This window comes from Tyto alba, unplaced genomic scaffold (genome assembly GCF_018691265.1).
Source record: "Tyto alba isolate M040663 unplaced genomic scaffold, T.alba_DEE_v4.0 Super-Scaffold_12, whole genome shotgun sequence".
Taxonomy (NCBI): domain Eukaryota; kingdom Metazoa; phylum Chordata; class Aves; order Strigiformes; family Tytonidae; genus Tyto; species Tyto alba.
Genome location: NW_024881274.1, coordinates 3,146,080 through 3,150,841, shown reverse-complemented (window position 1 = coordinate 3,150,841; position 4,762 = coordinate 3,146,080).

The window sequence follows — 4,762 nt, the reverse complement described above, 5'->3', positions numbered from 1 at the left end:
CTCGCTGCTCCCGCGCCGGGGGACGGCGGAGGGGCGGGCAGGGAGGGAGGGAGGGAGACGACGGAGGAGGAGGGACACCGAAAAGAGAGAGGGAGGGGAGAAGGGGGGGGGGGGGGGGGAGGGAGAAGAAGGGGAAAAAAAAAAAAAAGTTAAAAAAATAAAATAAAAATAAAAAAACAACAAAAACAACCGAAGCGTGTGCGCCGGCCTCAGACACTGCGTCAGCGGGAGCCGCGCGGGCCTCGCCGGTGGGCCCAGCCCAAAAGGGCGAGGGAGGGGGCCGGGGGGGGCTGGTGCTGGTGGGGGCTCCGCCGAGGGACTCCCCGGGTGGGGTGGGGGGTGAGGGTGGGGGATCCCCGCAAAGCCGCGGGGAGGGCTGGGGCCCCGCAGCACCCCCACCCCCCCCACCCCCCCCCCCCGCACCCCGAGGGGGCCGCGGTGCCCCCGCAGCGAGGCCAAGGGTGCGTGGGAGATGCCCCCCGGTCCCACGCCGCAAGCAAAGCGCCTTGCCTTGCCCTGCCCGACCCGGGACCTCGGCGTGGGAGCCCGTGGGAGCCCATCTCCACGCCAAGAAGAGCCAAGGGCTGCTCCCGCGCGTTTTCGGTTGCACCTCTGGGTGCTTGGAGGGGTTATTCCATCCCAAGCACAGCACTGCCGAGCCGACCCAGCAGAATCCTCCTCCCTCCATCCCTGCAGCACAGAGCCGAGCGGCTCCCGTCCCGCCGATGGACGGGGGCTGCTGAGGCCGGACACAGCTCATTGCACCGGCCACCCGCCCTGCCCGGGGAGCAGCCTCCTCCCTCCAGCGGTGGGGGTGCTGCTGCAGCTTCCCTGTGCTCTGCCGAGGAGCGTGGGGCAGAGACCATCACACAGTGTCCGATGGAGATATGTCCCATATCCAAGAGTTGAGTATAAAAGCCTTTGAAACACTTTTAAATATATTTTAAACTTTTTTTTTTTTTTTTTTTTTACACCTCCCCTCCAATCAGGGCTTCCCAGCCCCCCCCCAAGCCACCCAAAGAAGGCATTGTACGTGGAAAATGCTGGAAATCAGCATTTTTCCTGGTTTTGTACAGCTGTCGAGCTGCGTGTTTCTGTGCGAGGAGGCCCGCTGCAATGGGAGCTGTGTGAGCACCGCAGATTCCTGCTCGGGGGGTTTCTTTGGTGTTAAACACCATTCACACCTCAAAAACCATCAGCACCAAAGCAGCGCAGCTGCTCACACCTTCCCGGAGGTCTGGCTGGAGGTAACGGGTCACCCCGAGGCACCTGGAAGAGATTCAACATCGCAATTTGCTTGAACCAAATAAAAGCCTCAAATCCCTGTAACTTGGGAGGAGAAAATCCCCATGGGCAGCCAGGCACCATTCGGGCAGCGGCTCAGCCGGGCATCACCCTGCCCGGCGGCTGGAGAGACAGTTTTTCCTCCATTTCAAGAAAGCTGTGAGTGGGGAAGTGGGAACATGTGGAAGTATGGTGGGACCCAGATTGGGTACATCGAGCTTTTTTTCTCAGGATTTTGCTGGGAAGCCCTGGAAGACCAGCAAGGGCTGGTGCCCACTATGTGCCCCCACACTCAAGGGTTGTGCTCAGAAACATCGGAAAAGCAGCAAATTCACCCTTTCCCTGATGACTAAAAGTGGCCAACTTCTGTCTTGTCACGGCCTGTGGCACGGCAGCGTGGCCTGGTGCAAAGGTTGGGTGGCACCGATGTGGAAAGGGTGATGCCCGCGGCGCCCATCTCGTGGGAGCATCCCCGAGGATGCGGGAGCCTCAGCTCCTCCTCGAGCTCTCCAGGGATTTGGGCAGCTCAGGGGGAGGCACCTCAGACTCCGCCGTACAAAAATCAAGCGGGACGAGGCTTTTAATCAAGCCAAGATGATGGCAACGCTCCCTCGAGCGGGGAGCAGGATCTGGCCCTGAGACGGCACGGCGTGGGGGGAACGCGTGTAAGCCAGCCACGTGTTGTTTGGACGTTCTCGTGAAAATAAATGAATCCGTTGTTTCCCAGCAAGGCAGGAAGGACCTACAGACCTGTGCCAGGACGGGCTTTCGGGATGCAAACCCTCTGGGGGGGCCCAATTAAGCACATCGGCGTCTAGGCTGTTGAGATTTTTTATGCCAGGGATTATTTTTTAATTGAGGGAGTGCTGGGAGAACAGCCTCGCTCGCCCTCCACGGCTGGACGCGTGCTGGGGGCTGCCCACGGGGAGTGAGCACGACAGCCCGGAGGAGAGGGAATTGCCCAGATCTTTTCTCCCATCCCTAAATTTTGGAGACCACTCCTGGGGGATGGCACCCAGCGAGGCATCAGCGGCTGGACATGACGGAGCTGTGAAGTCCCACGAGTGGGACCCACCATCCATCCCGGACAAACCCGACGTCCCTTTCCTGGGAGGTGAACTGCATCTGAAAAAGGCGACACAGCAGAGACAAAAGGCTTCGGATCTCATGGAGCATCACTGCCTCCTGGCCTGGTTCATCCCATGTCTTGGAGGCCCCTACGCTGCATGTAATGAGAAGATGATTAGCACTTCCTAGTAATTAATTCCTCCAACGCGAGCCAACAGCTCCTCACCTGCTCTCCTGCTAATCAGATTTAGTACCAGTTGAGCTGCTACTTGTTGGAGTGGATGGGGAGGAAATGCATTTTTTCCCTTCCCCTGGGACGTTTCCAAGCTGTCTGACCTCTCTGGCCCTAACGAGTTGCTGCCAGACAGCCACAGCCGCGTGCAGGGGGTGGCCGACTGCGCCGCTGGCCACGCTCGCGGGGGAGCCCCGTGCACCGGGCGACGGATGGGAGCGACGGGCTGGTCCGGGGCTTACCCAGAGCTTGGGACGTTGAGCAGCTGCGGCTGATTCCCGCAGTCGGAGCATCTCTGTCTGTCCCCTGGTTGGAAAAATAAATGCTGGGTTTTGGCCAAAGGAAAATACCGGGTGGGGAGTGGTGACAGTGAAGGGGCTGCGGTGGGACAGGGTGAAACAGCACCCTGCAGAAGGATTTGGGAAAAAAATATTTCCCAAGATGGATCCCTGCTGCTCATCCACCTTTGGCTGGAGGTCTGTGCTGGTCAGGAGCGCTGGCAGACAACGGGTCAGCCAGGATGCTCAACTTCCCACAGGTTGGAAAATAAGCGTCACCAATGAATTGTGGGACCCAGCCATTTGGGATGGGAAAATAAACCCCAGCTTTGAAGCCGGGGTGCTCAATGGCAGCAAGGCACCCTGTGAATTACTGAGTTTGGGGCTGCTATGGGGCACGTGTGGTGTTTGCTTGTGCCAGAGGCGCTAGAGGACAGGATGTGGGGACCCCTGGACCATGAGAACAGTGTCTGTAGCACCGGGCTTGAGGGCAGATGCTCCGAAGGAAGGATCTGCACCAACCCGTCAGCCACCTCTGGGGACTGGCAGGTCCAAAGGGTCTGTTTTAGAGCCCGGGGAGGACATGGAGGGTGTGTTATATCACCAGGGAGACCTCATGTCCTGCTTGATCATGCTCTTCCAAGGGTGTTCCCCCCCATCCCATGGCTCTCGCTCCAGGAGAGCTGTGCTGGAGAGCAAAGTCCCACAGGCAGCTGCCGTCGAGGGGCTGCCGGCGCCGCGGGCTTTGCTCCGGTGTGGCAACGGCAGCCGGGGGCCGCCCGCCCGCCGGGGACCGGCAGCACCTGCCAGGCCCCGCCGCGAGCTCAGCCCTCCGTCCGCGCCGCCCCGGCCTCATCCTGGCCCCCAAACGGGACCGGCCGGGCCAAGATCAACACCCACCTGGCAGCCGCTGCCGCGCTGAGGTCACTGCTTAGGGAAGAGGCCGTCTTGGCGTCTGCCGGCTCCTCTCTCCCCCGCACCGGCAGCAGGGGAAGGCCACGTCGCTCTCCCGGCATCGGAGACGGGCGGGGGACGGCCAGGACAGCCCCAGTCCCAGCGAGGCAGAGGGTTTCCCCCCAAAGCCCGCCGGCGCGCTCCCCATGGCGGGTAGCGAGGGGTGGTCGGCAGCCCCCCTCGCTGGGACGTGGGGCTTGACGCCAGCCTGTATTTACACCCTTCCCTCCGAGGACGAGCCTGGGGACGGCGTGTGGGGGCTCAGCTCCTCCACGGCCCCAGGCACGTTTGGTGTCGCCGGGTGATGCTGATTCTCCTGAGGGTTTGGTTTTCCCAAACGCCAACTGGTCCAGCGCTGGGAGGGGGGGGCTCAGTGCTGGTGGCCGGGGCTCCACCGAGCAGGGGGGTGTCGGGGAGCCACCCTCGCCTGCACTGCAGTGTGCTCCCTGTGTTCCTTGCCTCAGCGCAGAGACACAATATTTAAGATCAGCCCTGGCTTTGCTCGACACCCAGCTGTGGGCAGAAGGATCCTGGCCAAAAAGAAGGGCCGTTTCCCTGCCTCCAAACCGACCATCCCCTCGGCTCTTGCAAGGAGCAGCCAGCTGCTGGGGTCCCTCCAAGGGCTTGGTCAGCCCCAGAGCCCCCCTCATCCCCCTCCCCAACTCCACTGGTTCCCAGCACTGCAAAGGGGGGTCCCTTTGTGGATGCCCCGCGCTGGGGCTCTCAGAGCTCTTTGCTCCTCTCTCTTCTGCAGCCCTTGAAAGTCAGGCAAGTTCAAGCTGCAAATAATTTATTAAAACCAGATGTGCTCGCTCAGAGCTGCCACGAGGAATTTCAGGGCGCTCCAACCCTGGGAGGGCCAGCGCCGAGATCCCTGCCCTTCCGCCGCGGGGGCGAGACGAGGCCGGGGGCTGCCCGGGGAGCAGAGCTGCCCCCTGAGCCCGCT